The 18958-nt window shown below is 54.4% G+C and overlaps 2 protein-coding genes and 1 pseudogene across 5 annotated transcripts in view; all 3 read left to right on the forward strand.

The window, feature by feature from the left end:
* Positions 1–18958, forward strand: part of LOC147006445 (uncharacterized) — a 145834-nt gene that overhangs the window by 57478 nt on the left and 69398 nt on the right. The gene's annotated exons all lie outside the window — the stretch shown is intronic.
* The window catches only part of LOC147006449 (uncharacterized), a 91748-nt gene that overhangs the window by 13199 nt on the left and 59591 nt on the right, over positions 1–18958 (forward strand). Inside the window, exon 1 of one of the 2 annotated variants that reach the window (XM_085868778.1) lies at positions 2770–2972. The exons of the other annotated variant lie outside the window; for it this stretch is intronic. The gene's annotated coding sequence lies outside the window, so the exon portion shown is untranslated. Of the gene's footprint in view, positions 1–2769; positions 2973–18958 lie in introns of those variants that run through there. 2 annotated transcript variants of the gene reach the window in all.
* LOC147006450 (uncharacterized) overlaps positions 1746–18958 on the forward strand; it is a 32459-nt pseudogene continuing 15246 nt past the window's right edge. The window contains exon 1 of the transcript XR_015054826.1: positions 1746–2345. The product of XR_015054826.1 is annotated as an uncharacterized LOC147006450 (transcript). The remainder of the gene's footprint in view (positions 2346–18958) is intronic.

Raw genomic sequence — 18958 nt, forward strand, 5'->3', positions numbered from 1 at the left:
CGACGCTCACACACTCCACCATGGCACTTGGGCACGGGGATGCGGTTGCGTCCTCCCGCATTCCGACTGTCATCTCCCTCACGTACAGCGACCTCACACACGCTGTCTCTCTCACACATCGCCTTTCACTCACACACACCATTCTACTCACACACACCATTCTACTCACACACGTGGTGTTTCATCCACACACGGTGTTTCATCCACACACGGTGTTTCATCCACACGCGGTGCTTCATCCACACACGGTGCTTCATCCACACATGGTTGCACGGCTTTTTATCGGGCCCGGGGGCGCCAGCTCCCCCACCTCTCACCCGAGGTTCGGCCCCGCCCCCTTTTCACCTTCGACCCTTCACCCACGGCTGGCTCCGCCCCCTCACTACTGATTGGACAGTTCCTTTCTTGGCAGAGGCTGTTCTGATACACTTATGCAAATCAGCCGCTATCACGGCTGACTGCACACGGACATTGGAATGTGGCTTTCCTGTTGCGCCGCGAGTTCGTAACAACGACATTTTTCCGCTGTTTGCTGTTGTCAAGGGACAGATGTGGTTGTTGTCAAGGGACAGATGTGGGTGTTGTCATGGGTACAGATATGGATGTTGTCAAGGGACAGATGTGGTTGTTGTCAAGGGACAGATGTGGGTGTTGTCATGGGTACAGATATGGGTGTTGTCAAGGGACAGATGTGGGTGTTGTCAAGGGACAGATGTGGTTGTTGTCAAGGGACAGATGTGGGTGCGGTCCGGCAGCTCTCTGATCAATGGGTGCACATTCCAAATATCGACCACTATTCCACCACCAAAAACCCAACAACAGCAACAAGTCACAGGTAAAACATTTTCTCATCAATGTGATGAGAACGTCATGAATCCTCTCCCCACGTGACCCGACAGAGAAGCTTTCTTTCTTGGCTGAAAGTCAGAGAGCTGGTTTGTTTTTTGTCTCCCGGTCATCGACCGTTTATATTTGAAGTTCCCAGTTGTTCAACCTTTTCACAGTGGATCTGGTGCTCGATGAGCTTGGATGGATATCTCAACGTGTTTGGATCTTGTGTTTTTTTTTCTTTCAGGTGGAAGTTGTTTTTAAGTGGATAAAGGTCCAAACGTCCTTTTGACAGGAGAGTAACTCTGAACCAGAGTCACAGATAAAGGAAGGAGGTGGAGAATTCATCAAGCTGAAGGTGATTGGACAGGGAGGACTTTCTTTAATTGGAATGAAAAACTTTTAATGGAGGTTCGTGAGGGTGGAAGTTGTGATGAGGGGGAGGGGTGTGGGGGGTGATGGTCGGTCTGGGAGAGGGGTGTGTGGGATGATGGTGGGTCTGTGGGAGGAGTGTGTGGGATAATGGTGGGTCTGTGGGAGGGGTGTGTGGGGGTGATGGTGGGTATGGGGGAGGGGTGTGGGGGTGATGGTCAGTCTGGGAGAGGGGTGTGGGGGTGATGGTGGGTCTGTGGGAGGGTTGTATGGGGGTAATGCGTGTGTGGGGGTAATGGTGGGTCTGGGGGAGGGGTGTGTCGGGGTGATGGAGGGTCTGGGGGAGGGGTGAATGGGGTGATGGTGGGTCTGGGGGAGGTGTGTGTGGGGGTGATGGTGGGTCTGGGGAGGGGTGATGGTGGGTCTGGGGGAGGGGTGTGTGGGGGTGATGGTGGGTCTGGGGGAGGGGTGTGGGGGGTGATGGTGGGTCTGGGGGAGGGGATTGCGGGGTGAATGGGGTCATGGGAGTTCTGTGGAACGGGTACTTTTACCCACTTTTTCCGTTGTGGTGGAAAAACAGCCCAGACGAGTTTTCCCGTTCAGTTGAATTCATTAATTGTTTTAGTGTTCGCCTGGGAAAAGAGACACCGGAAAAAAGTCGCTCCGAATCCAAAAATGAAGTCCAGGTTTTGTTACTCACCCTCTGTTTTGGCACCACGTGATGCTCGTCACACTCACCTCTTCCGCCATTTTGCGGACAATCCAGTAAAGTTTTGGTTATCACCTTCCTCTGTGTGGCCCCTGATCGCGACGAACCCCCAAAGTAGGGGAATGGGGACGAGAGAACGGAATGTTCTGTGGTTCGTTTCCCTGAGACTTAATAACGGAGTTTAAGCCCCATTCCGCACTCGAGGAGGGGAGGGATGAGCGAGTACGCAGTTCGTTTCGGGATGTCGGGCCTCAGGTCGCGAGTACATCGCAGATCAAAGGAAATCGGTCCTTGGAGGGAGCTGTGATGGAGTGGAGGGGGACACGGGGAACCCCTGAGAACCGGGATCCTCCATTTGAATAACCAGCGATGTACATGGACACGTTTCTGACCGCAGCACAATTCCTCGACTGTCAGGATCAGGAAAGTCGGCCAGGTCAGTACAGAGGGATCCGGGAATGTTTTTAATACCGGAAGTAATTAATCACCATAGAGAGACGAGGACCAAAAACGATGTACATCATGATATTTCAATAAGTTGTGGTTGAGTTCTGTTGAAGATCGGTGGATGAGTTGGTTCGGTGACAACAACAAGACGATTCGATTTTTGGTTCAAGTCCGGATACAGATCCGTCCTATCAGTGGCAGGACGAAATGTTACCTGTTCCACCTGGCGGAGTGGTATGTTCTCCACCGAGTTTTGCCAGGTGTCGCTCTGTGAGTGGTTTTAAATATATTGATCATTCTGTCTGTTTCATTGTTTATCACCACAGATCACAATTCCAAACCGATCATCAAGGAACTTTACCAAGTTGGGGAGGTGGTCCCTGAGAACCCAATTGATTTTGAGGTCAAAGGTCATCTTCAGGTCAAATTTCTAAAACCGTCATTTTTCATCCTTACACCCTTTAGTACCCTGGGAAAAAAATTGTGGATGGACTTTAACAAAACTTGGTGGATGAGTTGATCAGATGACAATAACAAGCCAATTAAATTTTGGTTCAGGTCAGCAGATCCGGCCTATCGGTGGGATACAAAACGTAAACTGTTCATCCTGGTGGAGGTATGTTATTCACCATTAATCACCAAATCCCAATCCACTCTGTGGACACACAAATGTATTGTTCACACAATTTCACCCCACATGGTTCCACCAGAGGAATCAGGAAGTGACGCGATAAGGTGATGCAGTGTGACGTCACTGCCGATCCCGCAAATAAACCGTTTATGTCCGAAGAACCGTTGAGTTCATCAAAGCCAATTTGTCAGACGGCTTGGTGACTCATTCTGCTTTGCTTTACGACGAGTCTGCCCCACACCCCACTCCACCACAACAACACTTCCACTGTGGTGGTTAAGGGTCCCAACGTGCCTTTTCACAGACCATTTGATCGTTCTTCAGAGGGACATTTGCAGCCTGGGAACCTGAGTTTTTGACGTGGCAAACCACATCGTGGAGGCTGCAAATCACCGATCCTGCTCCTCATGTGACCTTCCACATGCATCTTGGTGTATGCTCTGGACCTTCTCCGAGCCTGTGTGCCGAGGCTGTGTGAACTACGAGGGCAGAGACAATATTGAGGTCTTCTTGAGGAGGGCATGTGTGGTCAAGCATTTCCTGTTGAACCGATTGCCGGAAGTGAAGGACGAGGAGACGAACGACTGTTTAAACCCCATTTGCACAACCTTATTTCAACCGTTCCAGTCTGGAGGATGAGCATGAAGACCATTCGTTCACATTCCCAACACCCATGGTTGTGAATCGTGTCTCCAACATCCCGTGTGTGTCCCCAAATGTCACCAGTTTCGTGAAGTCTGATGAGCTGCCCCGTGTTGCAGCATTAGGGTCCTAACCCGAGATGGACGGTCTCGGTGTCGCTACCAAGAACACTCCAATCCCTACCCACCCGGAGAGTGGACTGCCCTCATTGACCGAGCATGCCGTCTTTGTGATATCCAAGGAGGTCGCCACTTGGCTGCAGCTGTGACCGGTCTCCCTTCGTCTAGTGCGGTGCTGGATGTGGTGACTGGGACACACGTGGTTCATTCCGATTGACACGGCCCCGAGCGGCCTGACACGGACATCCCAGCAGAGATGTCGGACGGTCCACACAGTGGTGCCCAAGGGTGGACGGGGACTGACTACTGCTCTGACGTGATTGTCCAATATCGTGCCATTTGATCGGCATTTGGCGCATGACTTGGCCCTGCAGCCTGGCCCCATGGTGGCGTTTGATTTGCCAAGGAGGACCATCTCGGGATGTTGGCATAGTCCCCGATGGACTCACAGGTCACGACAAACTTGCAGCCCTCCTGGCCTATCCTGCCGCCTCTCTCGTTACTGTTGGGTCTCCCCTTCCACGTGTGCCATTGACTTGTGGTGGTATAGGTGAAGGAAGTCAACTGGGTTGCACCAACTGTCACGAGCGGCTGGAGGAGGACAACAACTCTGTGCAGAAACCCCTCCGTGGCTGTGCATGACACCATCAAGAAGCAAGATGCAGGACATGGGGGGAAAAGGTAGTATGCTGTCCAAGGGGGCTGCGGTGTCCCTGAGCAATGTTGGTCAATATTGTTACGGTTGTGGAAATTCACAGAACACCATTCAGGTTCCCCAGAGGTCAGTTATTTTAGTAAGTGTGCGTTCCAGGTTAGAATTCCGCACTGATGTATAAAGGGAACTATTCGTGTGCCGGGATGTGCATCTTTGAGTTAGCCGTTATTCTGTTCTGTCTTATCTATCAAACAAACAGCATCTCTTCAAAGACACCACAGCGCCAACCACACTGCAACCACGGCACCTCCACCACCACAACAGCATCTCAGCAACCACGGCATCCCCACCACAGCGCCAACCACGACATCTCAACCACCACGCCATCTCCACAAACACCGCCATAGGAGCCACATTCTCCGGAAGGACGACCCTCCTCCACAAAAAAAAGAGCCAAGCCGAACTCTCCTGGAATTTTCCCTCAGAACGACGTAAGAAAAGAATGTCCGTTATCAGACCAAAAGAGCCAAGCCGAACTCCCCTGGAGTTTTCCCCCGCGCGCCGAGAAGGGAGGGGCGAACGCCCCGGGCGATAAAGGGCCGCGTTGGAACGCTGACTTGGCGAGTGGGTGAGAGAGTCTCTCTCCTTAGTCTCTCTCTCCTTGGTCTCCCTGGTCGTTGGAGGCGTCGTTGAAGGCATTGTTGGAGGCATCGTTGGGGTCGAGAGTTGAGTTGGGAGCTGGTGGAGTCCAGTTGAGTGCGGGCAGAGACATCGAGGGTGGCCCAGCGAGTCACCAAGAGGGTGGCAGGTAGCCTCCTCGGTCTTTTGGAGCCCCTGCGGTCATCCCGGCTCCGAGCAATCATAAAGGCTTACGAGCCCGGTGCTTTCCTTTCTTTCTTTCTTGGGGTTTTTGCATGAAAGTCTGTGGCGCCTTGTCTACTAAGTAGTGAACTGACTAAGTGCATGTACATAATAAATAGATAACGGCTGTTGGTCTTTTTGCTCGTGTCTTGTCCCCTACCCCCATTCACTGCTTATGTGCCTGCATTGCAAATAAATGTCCTCTTTGTTTGAATATTCACCTGCTCGTTGCATCCCTTCCTCCATTGAACTGCCGTAATTGCGTTCGGAATAAGAGCTGGTTTTTAACATCGATAAGATAATCGGGTCCGACGGGGCTTGGCGATATAAAACCGATTGGCAGTCGCAAACGGAACGAGCTGCTTTAAGCGGCTCGTTTTCCTGCAGGCTCCGTTGAGGTGTAAATCCCTGGCATTTCTGTCTGCGCGAATAATTAGGTACATCGACACTTCGGCGATCAACCCTGTAGCACGTGGACAGAAAAGTTGGCTGGTCTATGGTGTGGTTAACAACACCCGTAGCTGGGTTTTGGCGTTGATCCGAAAAGCTGCGACTGGATTGCCACGTTCGGTGGGCGCGTGCGGCCGCAAATTAGCTAAAGGCAGTCGCCCGCACGCCGGAGTGGCGAGATCCACAACAATATAATGACCATTGTGGGGAAAGAAATAGAAGTTGATCACAGAGGTCAGATATAATTCACATATATGAAAGGGTGAACCTTGGCAACCATTAATTCCTTTTGATTTTCAAATGGTTTCTGGTCACTGACGAATAATAATCAATTCCTCCTGTATATTTGACTCATTTATTAAAAACAGACAAACAAAATCATATCCACACTGGGAATTCAAAGGAGATTCAATAAGCAACGCAGTCTTCCTCTGATTCTGCAGTACATGGACTTTCTGAGTTCTTATATAATATGCAGGGGAATATGAGTGGAAGATGATGACAATGTCTGCTCATCCCCAAGACCGCAGCCCTTTGGGTGCTGGAATAGATCATACATAGCCCCTTGATAGTGGTTATCAGGAGGTCAGCCTGAATTGAAAGAGCTGGGAAACGATTTTACAATCTGAAGTTGATAAAAGTTTGACAAGGCATCTGGATATCACTTGAGACAAACATTCCATTGAAGCCAGACTCCTGCTTCCAGCCAGACTTTCAAGCACCAATATATTATTATTTTTATTTAAGAATCCTTTAATAAGCCAAATAGAATCATCGATGATCCTTTTCCACTGCATAAAGATTATTTGGAAGGCCATTCTGTTTTGGGGAAGAGGGGTGTTTTTACTTATCAGACTGATAACCTTCCAAGACAGTCAAGAGATATACGGTCGCTTAAAATGTCTATATATATTGCTGCGGTATTCGCGCCCGCCGGCGTGCTGACGGCCACGTAACTCGAATCGCGGCACGTCGCCCACCGGACGGACAATCCAGTCGTGACCCTCTCGGACTAACGCCGGGAACCAGTCACGGGTGGACCTTTCGGTCTCACCGCGATCGAGCCAATCAGCCCCCGCGTGGGATAGGGTTGCTCGCCAAATTCGACCTACCTAAGTACCCGCGCGGAGGGTAGACCGGGCGATCGCACCTCGCCGCAGGTCGACTTCGGACACGGGCCACTTAAGCGACCCGTTCCGTACTATCAGAATAACGTCGACGGTTCGATTAATTATCGGGCGTATTCAGCCCACTACCAACCCTTTACGTGAAGCAAGATGGGGATTCAATAGAGGAAAAGACGAAGCGAAGCGGAAAACAGTTCAACACAAAGCACATTTATTCGCGGCACACGGGAGCACACATATACAATTCCACCAAATGCACACAGAAAAGACACAATGTAATTTACACAAAAAGCAAATGTAAAAGCGAAAACACAATGCAGAGCTAATACCGACTACCGAGCACACGGCAACACTTATACAATTCTACTTCACAGACGGCGCCGACAACACATACCCAAAACCAAGGAAAAGAATACCCTCAAGGATGAGGCGGGCCTGAGGCCGAGACCGGGTCGCGCCTACCCGTCTGGTGATGAGACGCGGAGCGGCGATGGCGCCTCAACTCCGCGGGCCTCGCGGACAGTGTCTGGTAGGGGGTGGGAGAGGGGCCCCCTTGGTCGCACTATCTCAGCGCGGGGGGAAACAGGAGGGGTTGCTGATGCTCGGGGTATAGAGGATTTTTATTATCCCGCGACGAGCGTCTCCACCTCGGCCAGGTCGCGCTGTCGGCCTCCCTGGGGTGCAGCTCCCGACGCGAGCACCCCCTCGTCTGGTGTCGCTGCCTTTCCACAGCTCCGTTCCGACTCCAACGCACACGACGACCAGCTCCTTCTTGCCAACTCCACCGCCCGCGAAGTCTTGACTCTCTGTTTCCGACTCTCCTACTCTCCTACTCTCCGCCTCTGGACTCTCCTACTCTCCGCCTCTGGACTCTCTGGACTGACGAACACGGTCCTTTTATCAGCCCCGTAGCTTCGCCCTCTCATCTTTGACCCCCTCCCTTCGACCTTTCACCTCGCTCCCCATTGGCCCGAGAAAAAGTGGGCGTGAAGGCTTTTTGATCCATAAATTTGCATATATCGATCGCCCTGGGGGCGGGGCCAATTCGCCCCTCGCTCACCGATTGGACGGCAAAAAGTGGGCGTGTGTCGTTTTTGATCCGTTTTTGAAGCACAAAATCCGTGATTTTGTACACGCTGTTCGGCGCGCGCCCTGCACGAGTCCAACACCGGTACCCACAGCGGGGCAAGAACGGTGGCGATGCGACGGTTGCGAGGTGTGACGTGAAGGTCGTGGCGGTTGTGGTGAAGCGGCGTTGTGGTTGGTGGTTGATGTTGTGGTTGTGGTGGTAATCATGGCGGTTGGTCCAAAATAAAGATAGCAAAAGAAAAACGGCTATCCTGAAGAGTCGCAGCACGCATAAATGACATGTATTCCCACTAGACAACGGGTTTGGGCCTAACTACACATGTACTTACCGAGATACCTCACCTAAGGGACCTGAATGGTGGTTTGCGAATTTGGTAACCACAACACTACCCCCTCCCCTTTTTACAGACTCGTCCCGAGTCGTCAAATTTTCGTGTGCCATCATGTGTAGTTTTCCCCTAGTACATTTTACCTACGGATCCCTGAGTGCGACATTCATGGTATTCGTGTCCCCCAAAATAAATAACCTGAGGGCTGCGTAACTACCTAAACAAAGTCACTCACACGGACGACTTAAATAAAATTGCCGGCGCTAAGACATACATGCCGGGGGCGCACTCATATTTACAGTACATCTTAACCTTAACTTACAAATTTTACACTAAACCATGGCCCAGGATCATTGAACTCTGCAAAAGAAAAGCAGTTAGCAGGGAGCCAGGCTGCCCGCATGCAGTCTCTGGCTCAAACAATGCAGGTGACAGGGAACGTGGCTGGCTGCTCACACGCAGTCCAAGGCCTTCCCTTTTGAACTGAACGCAGTGAACCACAACGGTGCATGGGCTGCACAAACGCAGTCTCCGTGCCAGCTCAAGTGGCACACGCAATGAACACAACGAATGGATGCATGGACACAAACACGGTGCACGGGCCGCCACTGCAGGCCCGTGTTGTAGCTGCCAACAGGGCAGTTCTCGCAGCTTGCAAACTGTTGCCTTGCGGATCCTGGCGCACATGGAAATGAACAGGGGGGGCAAAGCAAAATTGAACGGGGCTGGTGAACAAGGGCAGTGGGCATGGCATGGCAAAGGTAGCAGGCAAACACAGCCCGCAGAAGAAGGCCGCTGCAGGCAAACACAGCCGGCAGATGAACTGGCCGGCACTGGCCTTGAAGAAAAACAGCCAGCCGGCAGATGAAGTGGGCCGGCACAGGCCTTGCAGCACGACAACAGCTGCCGATGAAGTTGGCCGGCCTCTGCCTTGCTGTCAGTGGAAGTTGGTGGAGGGAGTGCGGTGGTGCTGGCCACTTGGAAGGCGGGCTCGGACCTACCTACCTGTCTCCCTCCCAACCTATCGCCTTTGCCTGTCACTGTACATACCCACTCCCTTAATTTGTCAAACCCCAATTTAGCCCCAACTTATTTTTTTGTTGTTTTTATTTTTACTCCCCCACTATAAATCGTCCCCTAACCCCCTTTATCGTCTTTGTTCGGCTAACCTATCCTGTCACCTAGCCTACTCCCAACCCCTACGTTCCCTTCCCGGAGGGGAATAAGGGAGAGCTCACGTCCTGTGTCGAGGCCCAACGAAGCCTCAGAATGGCCTCCCCAGAGTTCGGCGATCTTAACACCAAGTGGGTCCAGTGGCCCACAACGACAGCGAGGGGATGGATGGTGCGGAGGGGTACATCTCCTAATCTACCCTAACCATTTAACTGTTAAACTACCCCGGGGCTTTCAACAAGCGCCTCTCGCTTAAACTATCGGTTCTAACAACCCAGATTCCCGTCGCCTGTGTTGGTGTCCTCACAATTTCGGGCTTCGCCCCCCAATTTCCTCTCCGTGCCCTCACACGGTCTCCTGGCTGGGACACGTGGCTCCCTTTGGCAGGCACGACCCTCTGCCGATTCTCCCGCTATGGCACCCCCGGGCACTACACTGCCTCCGAGCCTACCAGCTCCCTAACACCGGGGAGTGCCCCCCATGGCACCTCCCCTGAAACGCACACGTGGCAGGCCGGCCTCCCGGGCCCCTTTCCGAGGGTCACCCGTGCCCACAACACTGCCCACGCGGCTAATGGCGCCCCGGGCCCCCGCACCAAGCAGGCGCACCCGTGCCCACTACTCTATCCCGGCCCCCCATGGGCCCATGGCCTACCGCGGCCGACTAGCCTGGTGCCCGGGGTACCCACTCAGCGATACTCACCTTTCGCAGCCACGCTCCCAAGCCCGTCAGCAGGGCTCCTGCACCCCTCCAAATGGGTTTCGAGCCTACATTCCCACCAACAACAAAACGACCTCCATTTTTCAATTTGACTAACCCAGCTAACTCACTTTACTCTGACCCCGGGGTCCCTTGGGCGGGAGTCACTCCTCGCCCCAATCACTCATCGCACCATGCATTCCCCATTCGCTCCACACACACAGACCCGCTGGCCTCACTCACTCACCAAGCACATGCTTCCACTTCACTCACCAACTCTTCAACACACACACCACTGAACTCTGCCATCCTTCTATCTGCACCCCCTAACTAACTCGTGCTCCCACGTCGTCCCTTAAACTACAGCACGTTCCATTTAACACTACGTAGCTAAACTACGTCCCCTCTACACACTCACTGTCAGTCACTGTCTCCAAATAATCCCATTAATTATTTACCCAACCTAAATCTCGCTAAATCCCTCTAACTAATCCATTCCACGGACTCCATGAGGACTTACCCCTGCCCCATGAAGTCGGTCTAACTAAGCTAACCCTTCCCCCTAACTAGTTTCCATCCTGTGCCCAGGTAAGGGGGTCTTCCACCCCTTGCCCAGGAATCCTTTGCACCCGAAAGTGAGGCTTGCTTTTTCTTTTTTTTTCCATGCGCAGCACCTGCGCGGCAACTCAGAGCTCGCGCACTTTGCACCTGCCCGTGACGTCATGCAGCTGCACGTGTTCCTCGTCCCTCCTTGGACGGTACCATCCGGCAGAGATACCCCTCCTGCCGGATTCCAACCACACGTGCAGCCATGACGTCACCGTGCGCAAAAAAAAACACAAGCCCCACGTCTCGAGGGGTTCCCCACGCGAACACATGTGCTTTGCCCGTTGGAGCTTAACACACACGATCGCGTGGAGAACCCGTCCGGTCCAAATCCATTTACCTGCCTAAACTTTGTCCGTCCGCGGGATCGGCAAATCCACCGCTGGCGTTTCCGGACCGGGACGTCACTCTCGCAAGCGAGCACTTGGTGGCCTCGTGCGTTGCACAGCACGAACCTCGTGCTCACTGCTGGGTGAACCCGGCACGGTCCCCGAAACAACTACAGCCGCTACTCGGCTTTCGTTCCTCCCATGTCGTCGTCGTCGCCATTCGACCCACGCACACCTGCGTGTTACGACGCACACAGTCCACTCCATCACATTCACACCGGGAGACGCGGCTGCGTGCTCCCGCATGCCAACCGACATCTCCCTCTCATACCGCTCTCTCACACACACGGTCTCCCTTGCACACAGCGACCTTGCACACGGCCGTTCACTCACGCGTGCGGGGGCACTCACCCGCGGTGCCTCACTCGCACTCCGTGCCTCATCCACACACGCGGGGGCACTCAACCGCGGTTCCTCATCCACACTCCGTGCCTCATCCACACACGGCGTGCTGGGAAGCACGTACTCCGGCACCATCGCCACCACACCACTCACACACGGGGTCGCTTCCACACACGGGGACGCACTCACACCTTGCACCACACACACAGGGACAACCACACTGGGGATTTGTGTCCCCACAAGGGTCTCCGGGGCCTCTATACCCCCCAAGCTCTCCGTGCACCCGTCCACAGCACCCGTCCCCTCAACCTCGCAAAACACGACCGAACTCACCTGGTCGTGACTCGCCTCAAGGGGGCATACTCCCTCCCCTCGTTCCTGGAGGAGGCCATCCAGGTGCTCGCACTGGGTCTCGACACACTCCGCGAGCTCACCCCCATTGTCCTCCACTACCTCCGTGTGTGTGTGTGCGTCACTTACCCCGTCCTCACCGTGCAGTCTCTCCTCTATCGTTCCCTTCCCGGCTACCGTCACTGCCAACTCTTCACCCTTTACCTCCCTTGTCTCAACTATTATTATTTCCTTTGTCGTCACCTCGTGTCTCGTCTCACACGTTTTGGTCTCCCCATTTAATTCTTCCCTTTTGGTCACCGTCGATTCCTCTGTCACGACCCTCGCCCAACACGCCCCCTGAATTATTTTTTTACCCGCCTCCACCGCGGGCCTGTCAGCCGTTGCACCCCCTTCCAGCTCGTTTGCTCCCACACGTGGAGTCGCCATTCCCAGCTCCCTGGTCACGGCCTTCATGCCCGCCTGCAGGCATCGGCCCATGTTCTGCGTCTCACCCCGTAGTTCTTTCATTTCTTTTTTTATGTTTGTTTCCATTCCGTTTATTTGCTTGTTCATGTCTTTCATTTCGTTTTTCATATTCGTATCCATTTTTTCGATCATTTTCGCATTCATCTTTTCGTTCATTGCCGCCAGCATGGCGCATAGCTGGGCCATGTCGGATGCACTCAGCTGAGCCGTTTCGGCAAGGGTTGGGGAAGGGTTTTGTGGAGAGGGGGGGGAGGTGTCATACACTGCGGCCGCTGCCGCACCCATTTCGGGCTCTGGGTTCAGTTGGGCGAGTCCGTGTTCCTGCACAATCAACATTTCCTGCTCGGGGATTCCATCCTGGACCATGGATTCTACACATTCTACATCCATTTCTAATACCCCCGGCTCCCGCTCGCCTTGAGACGCCATCTTGCTTCTCTTAAAGGGTTAATTTCGCTCGCTCGTAATTTGGAGGGAATCGGGGGTCACTTCTCTCACCCCTGGACCGATTCCCGTGAATTTAGCCGGAGACAGGAGAGCCCGTTTTCCTGTTCTCCGATACCAGTGCCGCGAGGAGGGCGATGAATTTGTATCGCACGACCTGACACCAGTGTTGCGGTATTCGCGCCCGCCGGCGTGCTGACGGCCACGTAACTCGAATCGCAGCACGTCGCCCACCGGACGGACAATCCAGTCGTGACCCTCTCGGACTAACGCCGGGAACCAGTCACGGGTGGACCTTTCGGTCTCACCGCGATCGAGCCAATCAGCCCCCGCGTGGGATAGGCTGCTCTCGGCCAAATTCGACCTACCTAAGTACCCGCGCGGAGGGTAGACCGGGCGATCGCACCTCGCCGCAGGTCGACTTCGGACACGGGCCACTTAAGCGACCCGTTCCGTACTATCAGAATAACCGAGCGGTGTTATCGTCGACCTCGACGGTTCGATTAATTATCGGGCGTATTCAGCCCACTACCAACCCTTTACGTGAAGCAAGATGGGGATTCAATAGAGGAAAAGACGAAGCGAAGCGGAAAACAGTTCAACACAAAGCACATTTATTCGCGGCACACGGGAGCACACATATACAATTCCACCAAATGCACACAGAAAAGACACAATGTAATTTACACAAAAAGCAAATGTAAAAGCGAAAACACAATGCAGAGCTAATACCGACTACCGAGCACACGGCAACACTTATACAATTCTACTTCACAGACGGCGCCGACAACACATACCCAAACCAAGGAAAAGAATACCCTCAAGGATGAGGCGGGCCTGAGGCCGAGACCGGGTCGCGCCTACCTGTCTGGTGATGAGACGCGGAGCGGCGATGGCGCCTCAACTCCGCGGGGCCTCGCGGACAGTGTCTGGTAGGGGGTGGAGAGGGGCCCCCTTGGTCGCACTATCTCAGCGCGGGGGAAACAGGAGGGGTTGCTGATGCTCGGGGTATAGAGGATTTTTATTATCCCGCGACGAGCGTCTCCACTCGGCCAGGTCGCGCTGTCGGCCTCCCTGGGGTGCAGCTCCCGACGCGAGCACCCCCTCGGCCTGGTGTCGCTGCCTTTCCACAGCCCGTTCCGACTCCAACGCACACGACGACCAGCTCCCTTCTGCCAACTCCACCGCCCGCGAAGTCTTGACTCTCCGTTTCCGACTCTCCTACTCTCCTACCTCCGCCTCTGGACTCTCCTACTCTCCGCCTCTGGACTCTCTGGACTGACGAACACGGTCCTTTTATCAGCCCCGTAGCTTCGCCCTCTCATCTTTGACCCCTCCCTTCGACCTTTCACCTCGCTCCCCATTGGCCCGAGAAAAAGTGGGCGTGAAGGCTTTTTGATCCATAAATTTGCATATATCGATCGCCCTGGGGGCGGGGCCAATTCGCCCTCGCTCACCGATTGGACGGCAAAAAGTGGGCGTGTGTCATTTTTGATCCGTTTTTGAAGCACAAAATCCTGCGTGATTTTGTACACGCTGTTCGGCGCGCGCCCCTGCACGAGTCCAACACCGGTACCCACAGCGGGGCAAGAACGGTGGCGATGCGACGGTTGCGAGGTGTGACGTGAAGGTCGTGGCGGTTGTGGTGAAGCGGCGTTGTGGTTGGTGGTTGATGTTGTGGTTGTGGTGGTAATCATGGCGGTTGGTCCAAAATAAAGATAGCAAAAGAAAAACGGCTATCCTGAAGAGTCGCAGCACGCATAAATGACATGTATTCCCACTAGACAACGGGTTTGGGCCTAACTACACATGTACTTACCGAGATACCTCACCTAAGGGACCTGAATGGTGGTTTGCGAATTTGGTAACCACAACACTACCCCTCCCCTTTTTACAGACTCGTCCCGAGTCGTCAAATTTTCGTGTGCCATCATGTGTAGTTTTCCCCTAGTACATTTTACCTACGGATCCCTGAGTGCGACATTCATGGTATTCGTGTCCCCCAAAATAAATAACCTGAGGGCTGCGTAACTACCTAAACAAAGTCACTCACACGGACGACTTAAATAAAATTGCCGGCGCTAAGACATACATGCCGGGGGCGCACTCATATTTACAGTACATCTTAACCTTAACTTACAAATTTTACACTAAACCATGGCCCAGGATCATTGAACTCTGCAAAAGAAAAGCAGTTAGCAGGGAGCCAGGCTGCCCGCATGCAGTCTCTGGCTCAAACAATGCAGGTGACAGGGAACGTGGCTGGCTGCTCACACGCAGTCCAAGGCCTTCCCTTTTGAACTGAACGCAGTGAACCACAACGGTGCATGGGCTGCACAAACGCAGTCTCCGTGCCAGCTCAAGTGGCACACGCAATGAACACAACGAATGGATGCATGGACACAAACACGGTGCACGGGCCGCCACTGCAGGCCCGTGTTGTAGCTGCCAACAGGGCAGTTCTCGCAGCTTGCAAACTGTTGCCTTGCGGATCCTGGCGCACATGGAAATGAACAGGGGGGGCAAAGCAAAATTGAACGGGGCTGGTGAACAAGGGCAGTGGGCATGGCATGGCAAAGGTAGCAGGCAAACACAGCCCGCAGAAGAAGGCCGCTGCAGGCAAACACAGCCGGCAGATGAACTGGCCGGCACTGGCCTTGAAGAAAAACAGCCAGCCGGCAGATGAAGTGGGCCGGCACAGGCCTTGCAGCACGACAACAGCTGCCGATGAAGTTGGCCGGCCTCTGCCTTGCTGTCAGTGGAAGTTGGTGGAGGGAGTGCGGTGGTGCTGGCCACTTGGAAGGCGGGCTCGGACCTACCTACCTGTCTCCCTCCCAACCTATCGCCTTTGCCTGTCACTGTACATACCCACTCCCTTAATTTGTCAAACCCCAATTTAGCCCCAACTTATTTTTTTGTTGTTTTTATTTTTACTCCCACTATAAATCGTCCCTAACCCCCTTTATCGTCTTTGTTCGGCTAACCTATCCTGTCACCTAGCCTACTCCCAACCCCCTACGTTCCTTCCAGGAGGGGAATAAGGGAGAGCTCACGTCCTGTGTCGAGGCCCAACGAAGCCTCAGAATGGCCTCCCCAGAGTTCGGCGATCTTAACACCAAGTGGGTCCAGTGGCCCACAACGACAGCGAGGGGATGGATGGTGCGGAGGGGTACATCTCCTAATCTACCCTAACCATTTAACTGTTAAACTACCCCGGGGCTTTCAACAAGCGCCTCTCGCTTAAACTATCGGTTCTAACAACCCAGATTCCCGTCGCCTGTGTTGGTGTCCTCACAATTTCGGGCTTCGCCCCCCAATTTCCTCTCCGTGCCCTCACACGGTCTCCTGGCTGGGACACGTGGCTCCCTTTGGCAGGCACGACCCTCTGCCGATTCTCCCGCTATGGCACCCCCGGGCACTACACTGCCTCCGAGCCTACCAGCTCCCTAACACCGGGGAGTGCCCCCCATGGCACCTCCCCTGAAACGCACACGTGGCAGGCCGGCCTCCCGGGCCCCTTTCCGAGGGTCACCCGTGCCCACAACACTGCCCACGCGGCTAATGGCGCCCCGGGCCCCCGCACCAAGCAGGCGCACCCGTGCCCACTACTCTATCCCGGCCCCCCATGGGCCCATGGCCTACCGCGGCCGACTAGCCTGGTGCCCGGGGTACCCACTCAGCGATACTCACCTTTCGCAGCCACGCTCCCAAGCCCGTCAGCAGGGCTCCTGCACCCCTCCAAATGGGTTTCGAGCCTACATTCCCACCAACAACAAAACGACCTCCATTTTTCAATTTGACTAACCCAGCTAACTCACTTTACTCTGACCCCGGGGTCCCTTGGGCGGGAGTCACTCCTCCCCCCAATCACTCATCGCACCATGCATTCCCCATTCGCTCCACACACACAGACCCGCTGGCCTCACTCACTCACCAAGCACATGCTTCCACTTCACTCACCAACTCTTCAACACACACACCACTGAACTCTGCCATCCTTCTATCTGCACCCCCTAACTAACTCGTGCTCCCACGTCGTCCCTTAAACTACAGCACGTTCCATTTAACACTACGTAGCTAAACTACGTCCCCTCTACACACTCACTGTCAGTCACTGTCTCCAAATAATCCCATTAATTATTTACCCAACCTAAATCTCGCTAAATCCCTCTAACTAATCCATTCCACGGACTCCATGAGGACTTACCCCTGCCCCATGAAGTCGGTCTAACTAAGCTAACCCTTCCCCCTAACTAGTTTCCATCCTGTGCCCAGGTAAGGGGGTCTTCCACCCCTTGCCCAGGAATCCTTTGCACCCGAAAGTGAGGCTTGCTTTTTCTTTTTTTTTCCATGCGCAGCACCTGCGCGGCAACTCAGAGCTCGCGCACTTTTGCACCTGCCCGTGACGTCATGCAGCTGCACGTGTTCCTCGTCCCTCCTTGACGGTACCATCCGGCAGAGATACCCCTCCTGCCGGATTCCAACCACACGTGCAGCCATGACGTCACCGTGCGCAAAAACACAAGCCCCACGTCTCGAGGGGTTCCCCACGCGAACACATGTGCTTTGCCCGTTGGAGCTTAACACACACGATCGCGTGAGAACCCGTCCGGTCCAAATCCATTTACCTGCCGAAACTTTGTCCGTCCGCGGGATCGGCAAATCCACCGCTGGCGTTTCCGGACCGGACGTCACTCGCAAGCGAGCACTTGGTGGCCTCGTGCGTTGCACAGCACGAACCTCGTGCTCACTGCTGGGTGAACCCGGCACGGTCCCCGAAACAACTACAGCCGCTACTCGGCTTTCGTTCCTCCCATGTCGTCGTCGTCGCCATTCGACCCACGCACACCTGCGTGTTACGACGCACACAGTCCACTCCATCACATTCACACCGGGAGACGCGGCTGCGTGCTCCCGCATGCCAACCGACATCTCCCTCTCATACCGCTCTCTCACACACACGGTCTCCCTTGCACACAGCGACCTTGCACACCGCCGCTCACTCACGCGTGCGGGGCACTCACCCGCGGTGCCTCACTCGCACTCGCGTGCCTCATCCACACACGCTGGGCACTCAACCGCGGTTCCTCATCCACACTCCGTGCCTCATCCACACACGGCGTGCTGGGAAGCACGTACTCCGGCACCATCGCCACCACACCACTCACACACGGGGTCGCTTCCACACACGGGGACGCACTCACACCTTGCACCACACACACAGGGACAACCACACTGGGGATTTGTGTCCCCACAAGGGTCTCCGGGGCCTCTATACCCCCCAAGCTCTCCGTGCACCCGTCCACAGCACCCGTCCCCTCAACCTCGCAAAACACGACCGAACTCACCTGGTCGTGACTCGCCTCAAGGGGGCATACTCCCTCCCCTCGTTCCTGGAGGAGGCCATCCAGGTGCTCGCACTGGGTCTCTACACACTCCGCGAGCTCACCCCCATTGTCCTCCACTACCTCCGTGTGTGTGTGTGTGCGTCACTTACCCCGTCCTCACCGTGCAGTCTCTCCTCTATCGTTCCCTTCCCGGCTACCGTCACTGCCAACTCTTCACCCTTTACCTCCCTTGTCTCAACTATTATTATTTCCTTTGTCGTCACCTCGTGTCTCGTCTCACACGTTTTGGTCTCCCCATTTAATTCTTCCCTTTTGGTCACCGTCGATTCCTCTGTCACGACCCTCGCCCAACACGCCCCCTGAATTATTTTTTTACCCGCCTCCACCGCGGGCCTGTCAGCCGTTGCACCCCCTTCCAGCTCGTTTGCTCCCACACGTGGAGTCGCCATTCCCAGCTCCCTGGTCACGGCCTTCATGCCCGCCTGCAGGCATCGGCCCATGTTCTGCGTCTCACCCCGTAGTTCTTTCATTTCTTTTTTTATGTTTGTTTCCATTCCGTTTATTTGCTTGTTCATGTCTTTCATTTCGTTTTTCATATTCGTATCCATTTTTTCGATCATTTTCGCATTCATCTTTTCGTTCATTGCCGCCAGCATGGCGCATAGCTGGGCCATGTCGGATGCACTCAGCTGAGCCGTTTCGGCAAGGGTTGGGGAAGGGTTTTGGTGGAGAGGGGGGGGAGGTGTCATACACTGCGGCCGCTGCCGCACCCATTTCGGGCTCTGGGTTCAGTTGGGCGAGTCCGTGTTCCTGCACAATCAACATTTCCTGCTCGGGGATTCCATCCTGGACCATGGATTCTACACATTCTACATCCAT

Source organism: Eptatretus burgeri, unplaced genomic scaffold (assembly GCF_056783735.1).
Source record: "Eptatretus burgeri isolate ZD-2024b unplaced genomic scaffold, Ebu_testis_v1 Ebu_testis_scaffold_3174, whole genome shotgun sequence".
Taxonomy (NCBI): Eukaryota; Metazoa; Chordata; class Myxini; order Myxiniformes; family Myxinidae; genus Eptatretus; species Eptatretus burgeri.